At 42.4% G+C, this 19,298-nt stretch overlaps 1 pseudogene; it reads left to right on the forward strand.

Moving 5' to 3' along the window:
* Positions 1 to 1,063: 1,063 nt before the first annotated feature.
* LOC136712328 (MAGUK p55 subfamily member 7-like) overlaps positions 1,064 to 19,298 on the forward strand; it is an 89,246-nt pseudogene continuing 71,011 nt past the window's right edge.

Below are 19,298 nucleotides of genomic sequence, written 5' to 3' on the forward strand. Positions count from 1 at the left end.
TGGCCAAGGGTTGCAAGGTCGCGCGGGAGTCCTGGCTCCTGGCAAAAGAGGACAAACCTGCACTGACGTCATGTTTTATAGAACAGGAAGTGGGAAGGGACCTGTTCTGAGTGACGAGCACAGGGGCCAATGGCAGCTTTGATAGGGTGACATTTCGATCGGGTTCCTACGGAAGTGCGCAGAAACCCCTCCCCCTTGGGCAGTGCTTCCATTTTCAGATAACCGGGGTTGCATACGCAACCTATCTTTGGTACAAGCCCCTGTTCTTGCTTTCACTGACTTTTCTCTACCATTCCAGCTTCATACAGATGCTAGCTTGGGAAGATTGGGAGCCGTCCTATCATGAGTGCAGGATGGAAGGGAGTGCGTGATTGCATATGCCAGTAGGAGTTTGCATCCAGCAGAGAAATTATGCAAATTATAGCTCTTTTAAACTGGAACTGCTCGCTTTGAAATCACTGATAAGTTTAAAGACTACTTATGGGGTGGTCAATTCATTGTATTCACAGATCACAATCCCCTTGTTCATCTGAAAATGGGAGCAGTGGAGCAGCGCTGGGTCTTTCAACTGGAGAATTATAATTATAAGCTGAAATATCGACTAGGCAAGGAGAATGTTAATGCAGATGTTCTGTCCAGATTGCCTTTAGAATCCCAGGTCCAGGAGGAGGATGGCGCTCAGATCCAGCAAGTTAATACAAGGCCTATGGTCCAGACCGCACAAGCCCAAGTTTGGGGTTGGCACCCTCATAAGTGGATGGCCCTCCAGAAAGAAGACCCTGCGCTGAATAGAGTTCAGTTATATAGACCGAGGAAGCCAACCCTCAGTCGGAGAGCGGCAAGTAGAGTCCCAGCAGTGGACAAAGCTCAGCATCGAAGAGGGAGTATTGATGAGATGGAGTCAGGATCCAAACACTGGTGAGGTACACCTACAGATTCTTGTTCCACAGGGAAAGAGGCAGGCACTTTGGAAAGTTGTCTTTGGAAAATTCCATGACCATTCTGGACATCTGGGGGACACAAGACCCTATCTGTGCTACGATGGAGGTCCTATTGGCCAAAGATGGAGAAAGAAAACCGCCATTGGGTCTCCACCTGCGAGAGATGTATCTCTCGGAAGGCCAAGACCGATGGTAAGGTCCCACTTGTCTCGATAGCTGCAGCTGCCCCCTTAGAGATGGTAGCAATTGACTTTTTAACTTTGAGTCGACCCACTGATGCATACCAGACCATTTTGGTAATAACTGACTTGTTCCTTGTTTTGCATGGGCTTTACCTACCAGAGATCAAACTGCATTAACCACTGCCCGTGCTTTATGGCATACTGTAATCCAACCATTCGGCTGTCCACAGAGGTTTCATTCTGATCAGGGAGCGAATTTTGAGTCATCTCATTCATGAGCTGTGCCGGTACTATGGCTGTGAGAAGAGCAGGACTAGTCCATACCTTCCCCAGGGACATGGCACCTGTGAAAGGTTTAATCAAATGTTCATGAATATGCTAGGTACCCTAGAGCAGGAAAGTTATGTTATGTTTGATAGACACACCAGACTACCAGTGGACCTAGTGACGGGACAAGAACAAGTTAGTGCAGAAGAATGGGTTCAGAAGCATCACCAGCAGTTGGTGGGTGCATATCAATGGATGGGGGAGATAGAAGCACAAGCCTCGCATTGTCAGCGCCAGTATTATGATCAGGGAGTGAAAAGGGGGTCCGTTAGTGCCAGGTGAATGTGTGTTGATCCATGCAAATCGACGTCAAGGAAGGGGTAAATTGGCAGATCGATGGGAGAAGAGGTAAATTGGCAGATCGATGGGTTTCACCCGGGACTGGTTTCCTCACAGACGGGTTTTGAGGTGACACCATTGCAGCATGGCTACTGGAAAAACAAACAATTGCTGGGGATTTTCCAGCTGGGTGCAATCAGTGACCAATTGGCAATCCACAAATTTGAGACTTGAGGCCTTTTTAAATCAAGGTTACAGAAACAGCTGAGGACATGAGATCGAGCACGCAGATTGGAGAAGAGAGCAGAGAAAAGAAACTGAGCAAACGAAGCACAGACGGACTTTTGTGGCATTATCAGAGGCATTGTTGGACGGAGCAGTGGCGATTAGGACTGGAGTCCACACCGCATTCCAGGGCTGCAGATCTGGGCTGAGGAGTGCATGGGGGGGATGCAGTGTGGCACTTTCCCCCACAAAAAGATAAGTGATCGTGCACTTGCCAGAGTTTTACAGGACTCATTTGTGTTACACCTTGTATATCTATGAGAATACTACAAAGCACACGCCCTATGGATACAGTTTTAAATGCATGTCTGTCAAGTTAAGAGTACAGGTCTGTAACCATGGTGTAAGAAACCTGCCTTTTAGATTTAGCTTTTAGTGTGTATTGGTTTTTAGTTTAAACCCTAGCAGTGGGCTCTTGTTTTTCATTTAGCATTTTATTATTCTACATTCTACTTGTCTATTTAAAACTCAAATAGTAATTGTATTGCTATAGGGATCAGCCATTCTTATGTACAGCTCTGTATTAACTTAACACTCTGTAACCAGCTCTGTCTTTTAAAGGTTTTACATTCTAGTTTTAACTTATTTTAGATTTCTTAATGGGGAAAGGGGACTCAGTGTATAGAGCTTTAGACTTTAGAGTTGGTGTCGGGTTTTGTGATTAGTTATTGAATTGAGTGGTGCACGTTACTGAAGGTCGTGTTCTAGGCTTAGACTGGAATATAGGATATCAAAGTGCGTTTACTGGCACTTTTTTTATATTCCCCCATAGTCATCCTGGGTTCTGTCCTCTCCCCTTTGGAAGTCAAGGAGGATTCGCTAACCTTCAACAGGACTGCTGGGTGCTTAGCATCGGTGTGGACTCCAGTCCCCCAGGACTCTCCTCCATTCATCCATCCATCCATCCATCTTCGAAACTGCTTATCCTGGTGAGGGTCGCAGGGAAACCAGAGCCGATAGGACTCTGCTGTTTTATTATTTTATCCCTTTGTATTAATTATTTATATTTTCTTTTAAATTTGTGTCCGTCCTGTGCATGGTGTTGTATGGTGGTCCTGGTTCAAGAGGTGCAACAAGGTCGAACCAGAGGTGTGGAAGAGCAATCGAAAGAAGCAAAGTTCCTTTCTGGGTCCTAGTGCCCTAAATCCACTAGGTGGCGTAGCCATGACTGCAATCAGTTATTTGTGCAAGGCTCCACTCGCCTTGCGATAGTATCCACCTCACCCCGTCACACACATCGCCCATGGACTTTTAAAAGGGAAGTCTCTGTGCACATAAAAGACCCTTTTCAATCTGAAAACCACATCAGCCCTCCTCCAAGATGTTTCTGGTAGATTCATTATTGACACCTGTTTGTTTGATTGGTGTTATTTTTCATTGCTTATTTTATGTTTTCTGTGTGTTTCACAGACTTCTCTCTAGGTTATAGGATCTTTAATTAACTAATTTTACATGCTGAATTAGTGCTGTGTGTATATTAGACCCATGGGATGGTGTGGGGGTATAACCATGCTCCTCAGAGTTAGCCATCGTGGTCCTTAATTTGGACTTTGTGTGTCCAATTCTCAACACCGCATCTTCATTTTACCTGACCTTATTTTCTAAAATAATTAAATTAATAAATGTGTAAATACATCTATAAATTCAGCTTTGTCATCCTTTGTCAAATCTTTCATGGTTGTTAGGGATAACCTGAATGTCTTTTGTATTTTATGTAGTTTTAGGTGTAGTTTAAGTTTCACTGCAATCCTTTTGTAATCATCTATAATCAATGATGGTCAATGACTGGTGACAGATGCCGGGCCTTTTCTTCCCAGCTCCACTATGGTCTTTTTCCCTTTTGTTCAATTAATATTTAAAAAACTAACCCTAAAGAGAGGAAAAAAAGGTTCTGTTCTGTTCTCCTTTGCTGCAGCTAGCCTTCTGTCTGCTCAATGATGAGACAGACACATGATGGACTAGTGAACTGAGCTTCTTTCTTTTCAATTGCATTTAAACCTCAGCCTAAGTTAACAATGTTCAACTATTCCTTTAATTTGTTTATTGATTCATAGTTTTCTTTTATATTATAATTTCAACTAGTGTATCTAGACAGAATGACATAATTAAATTAAACAGTAGGTGTCAGTGGCTGATCCTGTAACTTATCATTGTCATCCCAGGATCTGTAGCTGAAAGTATGTCTGAGCTCTGTGAGTGTTAGTAAATGTAATCTGTGACTTAGTTCAGAGAATATTTGTGGTTGAACACTGTACTGTCAATTACAGCTTCGAAACCAAAATCTAGCTTGGCTTTATTTCATTATGGAGTCTGACTGCAGTTGTTATTTTCTCAAGCACTAGTCAAAAACTATCCTTGCTTATGTACAGGGTCTTGGTTTCTTTGTAGGTACAAGTCAATGTACCTTGACCCTTTAATGTTAGTGACCAACTCAGCTAGGTTAACTTAAAATAAAGAAAGGAAAAAATAAAACACTTCAGCTGTATAAGAGGTCACACAGTTTTGTGATGTTTTAAACACAGAAAAATAATTGATCTGTTTGCCATATATACAACATTTTTCCTTTGGTATGGAATGATGGAGGTGGAAGACTCAACCAGAGTGTATAGAAAATGCATCGCATATGAGACGGAGCAGCCCAGCCCAGTCATAATGTATTATGAGGGTCTGTCATGATGGGTTTTCCATATACCCTCACTCCCCATCATCCTGTGTCCTTTAAATCTTTTATAATATGACATGTTATTCAGATTTCCAAGCTGTAAATTAATGAGAGGAGCAGATGCCCCACAGCTGCGTTCTGCCTTGTATTGCTTATGAGTTTGATCAGCATGAAGTTGACTTTTGCAAGATAGATCTGGTACAATAGAATGGGACTCGGCAGTTTCCAAATGGGAAAAGTGTGAGTAATCTCCCATTGTCGTTATATCCTTAATACTATCTCTGACCAGCTCCCACTCCTGTTACAGCCTTGGAGAAGGGTATGCGTACTGACCACAGAGCGCTGGGCAAGAAAAACCTCCATCCTGTTCAAAAGCACAATTGTGTAATATTACTAAGTTAAAATAATACTCATAAACCTTGTTTTAGTTTCTTTATTCATGTTACAAACAAACATGTCTAGCTATATTTCAAGGCCAATACATATTTTTAAATCCTCCTAAGACTTTATTAAAGAAAACACAAGCCAGGCCTTTGTGTAGTGCAGTGTATTGTTTACTCCATACATCACTGGGGTCAGCTGAACCCTGCTTACCTCATAGTGATGATGACTCAAGCAACTTGGTGTGTTACCATCTATTAATTTTGTACCTCCATTGATCACAATTTTATTTTTACACTGCTAAAATACAGTAAAATTTTCATCATAGTAACTTATTTAAATATAATAAAATAACATTTTTGCAGTTCAGTGTTCTTTATTTATACATGTTGGAATTGTCAATCTTTGACTCCTGCCCAGTTTAGGAATCAGCAGCTAATTATCAGCTTTGGTTCACAGCTAAACACGGGAGAGATGTAGACAGATTACACATGTTCTCCGTTATTTTCTCTGCAAGCCATCTGCTTCTTTTCAGACCACTATTCCGCAGCGTAATCACAAGAGCTGTAGCACTGTAGAGTGGTCTAACACTGTGGACGTGCCACAGGGGTCACTGTCCTACAGCAAGCCAAGAAAATCCCTGTTGGACTTCGAGCCCACCCAATTCTGGCAGAACTTGTTCTCTGCCCAATCAAATTTGACAGGCAAGAAACCAGTGATGTGGGGGCTGTAGGGCCCATCTTGCTTACCAAAGGCTTGACTTTTACAGACTTCGCTGAAACAAGTCTCTCTGCTATTCAATACATGAACCACTGCAAAAGGCAGAGTATGAGGCTGAGTATGTTTTTCAAGTCTATACACAAACCCAAGTTTCAGTAGCATCCAGCAAATATGAACCTATGACATTTTGCTCAGTATGACACGTTAAACAATGCCAAAACAAATATTTTTTTTAAACCCTTGCACAGTTTGACCAGTAAGTTTCTTGTGGAAAAGTAGTTGATAGAATATCACCCTTAGTTTCTATAATGTTTTTTATGCTTTAGTGTTTGGATAGAATGGAGGAAAAAAGTAACCTAAATATTGTTTTAACAAACACAGAGAAGCCATAATGAAGGATATAGCTGCCGGGTGCACAGGGGGTCTCTGGCTGAGTTTGTCAGATCTGACTTGAGGCAACTACATTTCTGTTGTTGCAGAAGGAATCTCTATCAACATAATGTGTATTGTTGAAGAAATGTAACAAATGCATATATTATATGACAAAAAGAAATCTCAGTGAATGTGAAGTTGTGTCAGGAAGACCTGGAACAATTGCAGGGTTTGAGGCTTTGATAAGGGTGTGCCCATACAGTAGTGCACACCCTGGATGGTCTGAATGGAGGCTCTTGGCAGCTCAGTAAGGCTAGTTCAGTGGTGTTATTTAATCTGTGTTTGTTAAACTGCTCAGATAAGACCAGAAGAGGAGTGGACAGGTTGGGGGTGCACTCGGACGTCCCCAAATCTCCCAGGTCCATTTAAAAACACACAACAAAACTGAAAAACGTTTAGCTGGCTTCTGAGGAAATGCTAAAAGATCACCACTGGGCATTACAGTGTTTCTTTGTCATTTAAGGTCTGTATGAATTCTTGGCTGCCCTACCTACCCAGCTCCAGCCGCATGTAGACAGTCAGGAAGACCGGACCTTCCTCCAGGATTTGTTTGGTGACAAAAGTCTGCATTCACTGGTGAAGGTAAACCTCACTTTTGGTGCTCTTTGAGAGAAGGTGGGGAGGGAGGGGGGATGGCACATATGGAAAATATGTTATGCAGCGCCATCTAGTTAGCGTGCCGTGCCCAATCTGTCGCACAACTCATTCTCCCTCGCTGCCTCGCACAACAGCTCTTTATTCGAGTCGCGCCACTGATCGCATTCCTGCAGCCGAAACCGTTAAAAGAGATAGTTCCAAAAATACGGAGATGAGCAAAACTTGATCGCTTTATATTCTGGCAACCTGTGCTAATGAGGCAAACACATGCTGTCTGGTGTAGCAGTCAGAAACAGTATCAGGGTGGGACATTTGGATCCCTATCAGATCCAAATTCCAATGACAAAATGGGCAAAGAAGTGATGATAGTGGCAGAAGTTCCTGCTACAGCAAAAATAAACACTTGCTTATTTAGAATAAGCAAGAAACCATGAAAGCTGAGTTTAAGTATTCATGGTTTAATTATTGTATAAAAATGTTATAATTCTCCCTGAATGAACACAAACGTTTCTCCATTAACTGCCTTGTACAGGCTCCAGTTTTATATGTGCCAGTGCAAGCGTGTAAAGACTTCAAAATGATGGAATACTTTAGATGCCTGAATAAAGAGTTGAGATTGGGACACAAGGCAGCCAAGGCAGTCATTTCTCCTTTTCTTTTCTTTTTAATTTGCTTTCTTTACTAAATAAGTTTTGCGGGTAATCTTTTTATTAAAGTAAGTGACGTTTGTATTATGAACACGGGGGAGAACAATTGACACAAAAAGTTATACATTTTAGAAGAAAATGTTTTCCATGATGACATCACAGTTCTCTTTAACCCTGTATCTAAGTGCCATGATCTCATCAAGCCAGAGGAAAGTGTTAAATGTTGGCCATGGCTACTGAAATTAACTTGGGTGGCCAAACTGTGGTGTGTTCTCATATCCAAAGCAACACAGGCTTGATTTATACCTACTCTTAAATGCTAGCCATAATCTAAATTGCCTGGGTTCAATACATATTCAAGCACTATATAAACAATGGTGTAGAAAAATCTAAACCTTGCGTTTTTTTTGTCTTCTCCAGGTAAGTTTTTACAGTTTAGCATTGAGGCTTCCCTGGTGTGAAGTGGCATTGTGATATCTTTCACACTTTATTATTTCTTGCACTTTGATTCCTTATTATTCATTAATATAACATTACAGATAAACTGGGATCTGCTGTCACAGCGAACTTCTGCCATTTGCTTCCCGCAAGTATTAATACATAGACTGAAATTTGCCGTACATATATGATATGAATGTTATATGTTTCTACTGAACAACTCATGCACACATGCCTTGTTTTTCTGTTTTCAATTACAAGTACATGATGTAATATTCATTATTCCTTACAAAGAAATCTAATAATATTGTTACAATAGTACAGCTTGTATTTTGGTTGCCAGAAGCTCCCTTTTGGAGTGTCACATGATCTGTTGTGTCGGACAACAACAAGAGGCCATGCCAGATGGTCGAAAGCTACAGAAGCACCGGCAGAGCAGATGTCTAGCGCATTGGTAGTCTGGGACTGAGAACAAGGTAGAAAATGAGTGGGGAAATACCAGAACCTATTTGTCAGAAAGGCTGGTTTGCCAGCTGTAGTATAGCTGTGGTAACAATTTAGAAGGTCTTGAACACTTTGGGAGTGATAGTGAGAGACTTGGCATCTCAGAGATCCAACTGTAAATGAAAGGGTCTGAGCCTCACAGGTTGTCACAGGCAGACCGTTTCAGGTTTCAGTGACTTTTTATTGAGGTACTGTTCCTGAAGGAGAGATGGGAAAAAAATATATTTAAACATTTTCATTTCCATAAAGAATTAGTGTCATTCAGTTTGATCATATTCTCAAATAGCTGGCCAGTATTTGGATGCCTTGCCTAACACACTCAATATCAGTCTTAACTGTTTATTTGGGGTCTTTTTTCTTAGCATAGCCAGTGTTGTGTATTATATATAACAATAGGTTGCGAATGCAACCCCGGTTATCTGAGAATCTGAGAAAGGAAGCACTGCCCAAGGGGAAGGGGTTTCTGTGCACTTCCTTAGGAACCTGATTGAAAACGTCACTCTATCAAAGCTGCCATTGGCCCCTGTGCTCGTCACTCAGAACAGGTCCCTTCCCACTTTCTGTTCTATGAAATGTGACGTCTGCGCAGGTTCGTCCTCTTTTGCCATTTCCCTTTTCCTGAGAATGTGAGCTCTCTGTGTCTTGTCTGTGCAATCATATTGTTATGATCATTGTTTTTTGGTTGGTTGGCTTCATGGCTGTGTTGTTCGCCACCATTTTATTAAAGTGTGTGTGTCTCTATTTGTTTGTATTAGGTATTATTGATAGCTAATCTGATTCTGTTCTGTCTGCGCACCGGGGCTCCGGCTGTTTTTTCGGTTTGTTGTGATCAAATAGAACACTTTATAAAAATAATAATAGTCATGTTTATATAGTGCCTATATATATTCCGACTGCTTGCTGTGTTGGTTTTTTGTCCACAGGGCTTTTTTCTCCCCGGCTTAAGCCTCGGTGTGTCGTAAAAGATTTCGCCCGCGTGAGGGGCTCCTCCACCGGCTTGCACCCACACTACAGCCCGCAGCTGCAGCTGTAGGAGATCTCTGCTACACATCCTCGTCTGTGTGTGCAGGTTTTAGGCCCCGCTTTGGCTAGTGGTCTACTACCCTCGGCCCCCTCGGCCCCCAGACCCCGTGCCCCCCTGCACACACGGTGTGGTTAAGCCTACGGACCTACGTGGCACTTGTATCCTACACCTGGTGTTTGGATACATAGTGTTCTGTCCGCCAACAGCACAGTTGCGTCTGGTTGGTGTTGCAGTGCCCCCGTGTTCATAAATGTTGCAAAGTGGAGACGCACTTACAGCGGCAAATCCCACTAGGCGCTCCACTTGTCACGGCAGAGTTTCAGTTGTTGTGGGCCTGCTGGTGCAAACACTGACCGGCTCCCCCGCTGCACGTTTCCTGGTTCCTGTGTGCTAAATGATAAGCTCCTCTCTTCCGCCATTGCACCACTTGCGGCCAACTCACCTTGCCCACCTGGCGTGGGGAGGTCCTCTGCCCCGTCTGTCTGGGCACTGACAGTGTGCGCGTTATGACTGCGACATCCGGGTCAGCTACAGTGCTTCCCGGAGCCCCAGGCTCTCACCAGGCACCAGATGGTAGGGGCTCGGTGTCTCTGGACCTTTGTCTCTCCTCGAACCCCTCCGTCTCCTACTCCAGACATGCAACCTTGGAGACAGGCGCGCCTCCCATGCCTTCTTTTCTGCCTGTGTCTGCAGTCAAGACCCAATTAATTGCCTGCGGTAGTAGCCACTATTCAGTCAGTAAGAGTTCCCTCTACAAGGTCGCTGTAGTCCTACCGCTGGCAGATGTTTAGCACCTGATGAATTGCCCCATTGGGGTCATATTAAAATTTCTATAGGAGCTGTTGGACCAGGGCAAGTCCCTGTCCACGCTCAAAGTGTATCTGGCGGTCATCTCTACATGTCACGACGGCAATGGCCTCCTCGCACCCCTTCACTGCACGCATGACGCCTTGATGTACTGCTGGATGCACTTTCCCAATCCCCATTTGAGCCACTAAACTCAGCTGAGCTGAAGCTAGTGTCACTTAAAACTGCCTGAACACCTGGTGGCCCACTCGACTCGAGGCTATGCCACATCGTGGGCCCTTTTTCAAGACGCCCCCTTGGCAGACATTTGTGCTGATGCAGTTTGGGCTTTGCCACTTACATTTGTCTGGTTCTACAGGTTGGATGTGTTAGGACCAGTCCTTTCCATTGGGAACCCAGTGCTGGCTGCAGTAGAACCCGAGTAGACAAAGGGCTCTGGCTCTTGATTTCCTCTCCCAGTCTGCCCCTGTTAAGCGCATCCTGATGGAGCTATTTGAACTGTGTCTTTCCCTTCCACCGGACTTTGCCTTCCAGTTGAACCAGTGGACTTGCTGATGATATGTTCCCAGGGTCTGTCATGCGGCCTCGAGGTACGTTGCCTTACGAGGCCACCCTGTATATAGTTAGTTCATTATTGCATTGTGTTGCGGTGGTGCAGGCATCTGGCCTGTATCCCGCTACGTATATATCATATGTGTAAACAGCAGGACTGTGGCTCTGCTCTATCCTGTGTAGAATGGAGCTCACTGCCGCTGTTCCCAGCTGATGGCCCTCGAGTTGTTCTCGCTGCCTCGCTGTGTATATAGTTCCTTGGTCAGTTGGTCTGTGACCCGCTCTGGCTGTGCGCCATAGAGCAAGAGACCACTGCAGCTGTCCTCAGCAGTAAGCACTTGAGCGGGCTCTCGTGTTCTGCTGTGTACATTTGTCAGCACAGTAGAGTTAATGTTGCCCTGCATTAGCTGGTATAATCAGCAGGCGTCAGCTGCTCCTCTGTTCAGCAGGTGGCGCACGAGTTTGTTCCTGCACCCTGTGGTGTATATAGTTAGTTTGTATGATATTTTAAGTTGTCAGCACAGTGGAGCTCTCCACTCTGTATGGTTCAGTTGAGTAGGATGCTCCTGTGCTGCGCGGAGGCAGCATGAATGTTCCTGCTGCCACACTATACATACTGTTGGTTTTCAGCTCGGCTACTCTGTTGACTAGCCGGCTGTGTATTATGTTGTGTTTCAGTGGGTCTGTGACCCCACTCCTGTTGGATCAGGGGTCCACTGCCATGATAATGCACGGAGGCCACACAAGTTGCTTGATTGCCCGTGCCAAATATTGTGCAAGTAGACTACAGCCTCGCTCCTAGTTGCACTAGTAGAGCAGCCGGCCTTGCTATTGTAAGCGTTGGGGGCATAAGAGTTTACCTCTGTAGCCCCACTTTGTATATGCTGATTCTAGACAGTTCCCGGTAAGAGCGTGACTGCGGTCCTTGCTCCTGGGCGGCCCAGGTGTGGCTCTATGGGGCCCCTGGGATTGCTGTCTGGAGTTGTGTTGTCGAGGCCCCCTAGCAGTCACCTCGGTGCAGGCTCCCTTATCAGCTCGCTGCCATCTCCCTTGCAACAGTTTTGTTATACAGGAACCCCTGGAGGTGATGTGTTATCAGGAGATTTCGCAGCATCCAACATGGGCTCCTTCAGAAGGACCTGGGGTCAATAGTAATTGTAATGCTTTGGCAATTAATTATAATCATAGTTGTAATTGTACTTTAACTTTGTTAAACTTAGCGTAATTAAGCATTTAGTTTCTAACTGATAACTTACAGTAAACCTTCATCTTTATGTGTCATACCCTTTTCAAAACATAAAAATTGTCCACATATACATAATGTACAGGTGTACTGATGTACAGGTGAAAGATATTTGCACTTTGATAGTTTAATCAATTTAAGCAATTAAAATCTCATTGCAAGTAGAAAACAACAAAGGAAAAAAATGTCTTGATCAAACAGAAGCACCACAAATTAAATTCAAATTAAGTACTATTTACAAGCTCTAGAAAAGTATAACCCATACAGAGGACTCTCATTTGCAGTTAAATGTGTTTTTTTTTTTTTTACTCCCAGAAGTTAACTTGGTGGCATTCTTCTTTTTTGTATGGCTTCAGGAGTGGAAGACGATTATCGCAATTTTAACTTGGTGTCGTTATTAAACCATCACAATTTTGATTTTGAGCATTACTACATCCCCCAGGGCCAGGGTGTCCTTGGTCATTTCAAGTCAAAGCCTTGCCTTGCCTTGCCAAGATATTTAGTGACACTTAACGCATGATTGTTGCTAACATGGATTGATGACTTGCTCTTTTGTTTAATATAAACTGCCAGATATGATTGAAAAATGTGGGCCGTAGTAGAAGATCACAATGGAAACGGTTATATCTCACTACAGGAAGAAACAAAAAGCAGAAGAAGGAGAAGAAGACCTACAATAAACAGATTATCAGCTCTAACACTATATATATAATCAAGTAATATATATTACTGTGGTAGAAGAAACAAGTGCTGACAGAAACTTGGTTATAGACATACTACCTGTAGCAGATGGAAATACAATTTTGGATCATATTTCCTATGGCTTTCTATTTGAAAGTACGGGAATCAAGAAGTTGGAATACCTATTTGAAAATGTTGTATTTCTTAAAAAAACAAACCACAAATTGTTTCATTGTAATTGAAAGTAACCTATCAGCCAACTTTTGTGTTTCTTTCAGCTAAAAGTGATTAAAAGTGATCATACAACATACCTATACTTTATTTCCTCTGTACATGTATGTATCCAAATACATAAACCCATTGCTACTTTAAGAATTAGGGAAGAAAAAAAAAAATATATATATATATACATACCCTACTACCAAAAGTAAGGCTTGTGCTAGGTAGAGATATTTAGGACCCCATCGAATGACTGGGTAACAAACAGCAAGCAATGAACACAGACAAAACCATCAGGGTCTCTCCTACACACTTTCTCTTGTCAATGGCTGTCTGCAGCAGCAGCCCAGAGGACTGATATCTGATTCCTAACCATTAAGAAGGTGAGGGCTGATAACTTCCATATGACCAACTCAGTGCTTAACTTGTCAGATTACAATATTTCCCTTATTAGTATTGAATGCTTCTATTTTACAGCCCTGTAAATGTTCCTGGACTCTGAGGGGCAGTTTGGATAGCGTGATGCTGATATTAAGCATGTTCACCTGAATGCTTCATTTGCCAAATTGCAAAACGAGGTGAAATAATTAATACTGAAAACACTGTACCTGTTTCTCTTTAACACTGAAGGCACATCATGGCGGATTTTAATTGCAGTCCCTTTAATGGATTCCACACATATCTATTTTAGGAAGGTAACCCTAGCAATTCAAGTAAGCAAGATGACATAACTTCCTGTCATCCATGCAAAGCAATAATCCTTGATTTTCATATTCAGCAATTGGAGGTAAAAATCAATGCTTTTTGACAGGTTATCTTTCGAGTTGTAAGCACTGCCCAAGGGCCCATTGGCCCCTGTGTCATTCACTCATCTTTCTGTTTCCTGTTTGTATATCAAGCAATCAATCTATCAATTTTTATTTGTATAGCGGCCTTAGCAGGGTAGCCACAGACCGCTTTACAGAGTGGTGAACATACAAACTCAAACAAAATAAATCTCTGGGGGTCCACGACTTAAGGCCCAGGCCTAATGGTTGCCTCCCCTGCAGGCAGTATAGTTGTTACAGCAGCAAAGATATCAGAAAGTTCTTAAACGGTGCTGCTGGCTGTGGTCTTCCCTCTCACCGGCCCTTGGGGGTGGGGGGTTTGGAACATTGACATCCCTGTTAGCCATCCATGGTGGGGTGCCTTTAGGGTGGGTTGTGCCTCATCGGGCTTCCACGACGTGGGATGCGGTGCCTCGTCGGACCCTCAGAGGGTGCTGTTGCTGGAAGACAAAAATAAAATTGTGCTCAGATACTGGTCATGCAATGCAGGACATCCCTAGAAAACAATTGTGCATTGCATATCCATGGCACACCGTTGGCAATACTGGTAGAAAAACAAAGACTAAAAAGATGAGTCTTCAGCCATGATTTAAAGGCTAAGACAGAGACAGATCTCTTACATTGGGTGGAAGATAGTACCACAGTTTCGGGGCCCTATAGCTAAATGCTCGAACACCTGCGGTTTTCTTGTTTATTTTAGGGACCACTAAGTAACCAGCTTCCTGGGATCTCAATGGCTGACCTGGGGTGTATTTAAGTAGGGAGGTGCCAGTCCCTTTAGTGCTTTAAATGCTAGTAAGAGAACTTTGAAATCTATCCTGTAAGGGCACAGGGAGCCAGTGAAGAGAAGCTAATTCTGGAGTGATGTGGTCATGTTTTTTGTTTTAGTTAAGATTCTTGCAGCAGCATTTTGGACTAACTGAAGTGCAGAAATAGCTCTGTTTGTGCTGCCTGACAGAATGGCATTACAGTAATCCAATCTAGGGGTCACAAATGTGTGTATCAGTTTCTCAGTGTCATGTAATGAGAGGAATGGTCTTAGTCTAGCAATGTTTCTAAGCTGGGGGAAGGAAGATCTCGACACATTCTGAATGATTCAAAGGATAGATTATGATCACAGATGACACCCAGGGGTGAAATTAAAGTTATCATCAGTCAATTTTGTCAGTGTATGATGAACAGTTAGATTTTTGTCCCCTAAAATTAGGACTTCTGTTTTATCAGAATTAAGCATAAGAAAATGACTTGTCATCCAAGTTTTAATCTCAGACAGACAGCAGATTAGTGTTTCTATGTCTATGGTATTGTTCGGATTTACTGACAAATATAATTGTGTGTCGTCTGTGTAACTGTGAAAGTTAATATTATGGCGTCCAATGATAATACCTAAAAGGAGCATGTACAATGAAAGAAATATAGGTCTGAGGACTGAGCCCTGTGGTACTCTGTACTTAACCTCAGTTTAATTGGAGTGGTCTTCATTAATTGGTACATATTGGAGTCTGTTTGACAGATATGATTTAAACCATGACAGCACATTGTGAGACAGGCCAACAAGGTTTTCTAAGCGGCGTATCAAGATTTGGTGGTCAATTGTGTCAAAGGCTGCATTTAGGTCTAGTAAAATTATAACAGTGGCATGCCCTAAGTTGGAGGACTGAAACACGTTGTTTAATACTTTTAATAGGACCGTTTCTGTACTGTGGCCGTAGCGGAAGCCTGATTTAAATTTTTCATAAAGATGATTATCGGTTAAAAAAGCTTGCAATTGGTTTGAAACTACTTTCTCTAGAACCTTAGAAAGCAAGGGAAGGTTTGAAATAGGTCAGTAGTGTTTAAGCAAGGGTCAGCACTGGATTTCATGAGAAGTGGTTTAATTACAGCTATTTTATACGATTTGGGAACAGATCCTGAGTATAAAGAGGCATTCATAATATTTTGTATTAAGTGAATAATTAATGGCAGAGATTGTTTTAGCAAATTAATGGGTACAGGGTCTAGTTCGCAGCTTGTCATTTTCATTTTATTAATGAAGGAGACTAATTCTTGGTGATTTACTGTGTTAATCGAGTCTAAGGGACTGTGAAGGACTGCATGCATTGGCTATAGTATTTGTTTCCAGTTCTGTCTGTTTTCTAATGTTGTTGACTTTGCTATCAAAATGATCCATAAAGTAATTGCAGGTGATATTGCGAGGGATAATCACTGAAGGCTTTACCTGCTGATTAGTAAGTGTCGCTATTGTGTGGGTTATTCTTATGTGTCTCTATTAAATTAGAGTAGTAGGCAGACCTAGCAGAGGACAGGGCCTGCTTGTATCTTATTATACTGTCATTCAATGCCATGTGGAAGACTGCTCTTCATTTATGTTCAAATCTATGGCATTCTGTTTTACATGAGCAAGTGAGCTCATTAAACCATGGTGAGAATTTTGTTGGTTTAATTTGTCTTGTCCTTAATGGAGCTACTGTATCTAAAGCAGTGCTTACCGTATTGTTGAAGTTATTTAATAATTAATCTACAGATCCTGTTTTGATAAAGCTAGCATTAGGCAACAGAGTAGTACATTTATTAATAGCAGTAGGATTTAGTCAACAAGATTGTATGTTCCTCTCCTGTGTGTCTGTTGCTACTCCAAGCAGCTCAAATGTCAATGGTCAGAAATCGTATGGTTTTGGGGTGATATTATTAGGTTGTGAATCTCTACCCCACAATTAATAGCACTGGAAGTACTGCCCAAGGGGGAGGGGTTCTGCGCACTTCCATAGGAACCCAACTCTATCAAAGCTGCCATTGGCCCCTGCGCACGTCACTCAGAACAGGTCCCTTCCCACTTCCTGTTCTATAAAACGCGACATCTGCGCAGGTTCGTCCTCTTTTGCCGGGAGCTAGGACTCCCAATTGACCTTGCAACCCTTGGGCAGTGCTTCCTTTTTCAGATAACCGGGCTTGTGTAACCCACCTTTGGCTACTTCTAATCCTAGGTCCGTATGAGAGGTTGTATATTTAGAAATGAAAACAAAAGGAACAATCACTGTGGTTTTGCCTCAAACAGCCAGCATACATTTATTACAACAGAATGATGTATCATGTACCCAATATACCCAGTACTGGTTGTCTGGAAGAATAGCAGCACAAAAAAAAACTAAAATAAAAATAAAGGGTCCAAATGAGAACAATGTCCTAGTGAATGTGTGCGTAGTGGTGCAGTTCAATATTGCTACCACTTGTAGAAATTCGGAGGAGCGTGTTTAAAGTCCTTTAGGGTCCCAAAGAAAAGTAAAAATAAATGAAAAATCCAAGAAGAAGAAAAAAAAAGAATGTCGTTTTCAATAAGGATGGCTCGTCACTCCCGTGCAGGAGAATCTAACTCCATCAACAAAGAAAAAAAAACGACCTAAGTCAGAAAATTGAAAGTTAGCACTGCAATTCAACGAGTATTCAAATCAACAGAGAATACAATGCCTTACCATTTCTTTGTAAACTTAAGAATCACTATTTACATTCAAAACTTTCTTTAAGACTGTTCACTGCTGCAAAAAAAACTACAGCCTTCTTGAAAAAATAAAAATACTGCAGCTTAGTAATTTCAGCCGCACTTAATTTAAAATAAACGACAACTTCCCTTTAGCATACATACAAAATGTTAGCTTCTCGTTAGCATGAATACATATATATTTTTATAAATATATTGTTATGCAGCATTTCAACTTTTAACTTCCATTGCTGTTTAAAACAGTCTAATTTCTAAAACACATGCGTCTTTCTTTTTACCATGCGCTACATAATTGTATCTTTTCTTTTTCCGTTTATCCCTTTAACAAAATTAAACTCGTTTTGAAAAAGGACAAAATATAAATCAACTAAATTGCTATACAAAAGAAAAATATATCCTTTAGCTTTCTTTTTTTCATTTCGTTTCATTTATAAACAAAATACTTATTTATCATAAAAAGGAAACAAATGTTCTCATTACTTTAAATACCGTTATCAGTTTTGCTTCAATATTTTTTCATTAGTTACATTACTGCATTTTAGCAAGGAATACAGTATTTTACATTCGGTTCATTTTAAGATAAAACACAGAAATAGAAACTCACCAGGGCCTTTTAAAAGTGATCTGTCTCCGGTTTAAAGATTTCTTTGAGACTAAATGCAAATTTTTTTTAGTGCAAGAAAATAATATAAGATCGGATTAATTTTAGCAGTCTGAAGTCTGGAACTCTCCATGCAGCTTCTTTTCAAAATGGATCCTCTCGTCTTCAATGAGTGTGAGTGTCAATCAAGGCGGGACTTCCTGTTAACGCCCTAATTGCCTAGCTTAATAGGTTTCTATATCTAAGAATTTTAACCGGGTTACACTTGCATTCACAACCTATCGTTATCTTTTTTAAGTCGGAAGCACTGCCCAAGGGGGAGGTGTTCCTGTATAACAAAACTGTTGCAAGGGAGGAGGCAGCTAGCTGATAATGGAGCCTGCCCCGAGATGACTGCTAGGGGGCCTAGGCAACACAACTCCAGACAGAAATCCCAGGGGCCCTGTTGGGCCACACCTGGGCTGCCCAGGAGCAAGGACCGCAGTCACGCTCTTACCAGGAACTGTCTAGAATCAGCATATTCCAAGCGGGGCTACAGAGGTTAAGTCAGGCTGCTCTACTAGTGCAACTAGGAGCGAGGCCATAATCTACTTGCACAATATTTGGCGTGGGCAATCAAGCAACTTCTGCGGCCTCCACATTATCATGGCAGTGGACCCCTGATCCTACAGGAGTCACAGACCCACTGAAACACAACAATAATACACAGCCGGCTAGTCAACAGAGTAGCCGAGCTGAAAACCAACAATAGGTATAGCGTGGCAGCAGGAACATTCATGCTGCCTCCGCGCAGCACAGGAGCATCCTACTCAACTGAACCATACAGAGTGGAGAGCTCCACTGTGCTGACAGCTTAAAATGTCATACAAACAAACTATATACACCACGGGGCACAGGAACCAACTCATGCGCCACCGGCTGAACACAGGAGCAGCTGACGCCTGCTGATTAGACCAGCTAATGCAGGGCAACATTAGCTCTACTGTGCTGACAAATGTACACAGCAGAACACGAGAGCCCGCTCAAGTGCTTACTGCTGAGGACAGCTGCAGTGGTCTCTTGCTCTATGGCGCACAGCCAGAGCAGGTCATAGACCTGCTGACCAAGGAACTATATACACAGCGAGAACAACTCGAGCGCCATCAGCTGGGAACAGCGGCAGTGAGCTCCATTCTAAGCAGTCTAGAGCAGAGCCACAGTCCTGCTGTTTACACATATGATATATACGTAGCGGGGTACAGGCCAGATGCCTGCACCACCACAACACAATGCAATAATGAACTAACTATATACAGGGCGGCCTCGTAAGGCAACGTACCTGGAGGCCACATGACAGTTTATTAGATGGCTGTCAGATACATTTTGAGCGTGGATGGGGACTTGCCCTGGTCCAACAGCTCTTGTAACAATTGTAATATGACCCCAATGGGGCAATTAACTGGGTCTTGACCAC

The sequence above is a fragment of the Amia ocellicauda genome, chromosome 2 (assembly GCF_036373705.1).
Source record: "Amia ocellicauda isolate fAmiCal2 chromosome 2, fAmiCal2.hap1, whole genome shotgun sequence".
Taxonomy (NCBI): Eukaryota; Metazoa; Chordata; class Actinopteri; order Amiiformes; family Amiidae; genus Amia; species Amia ocellicauda.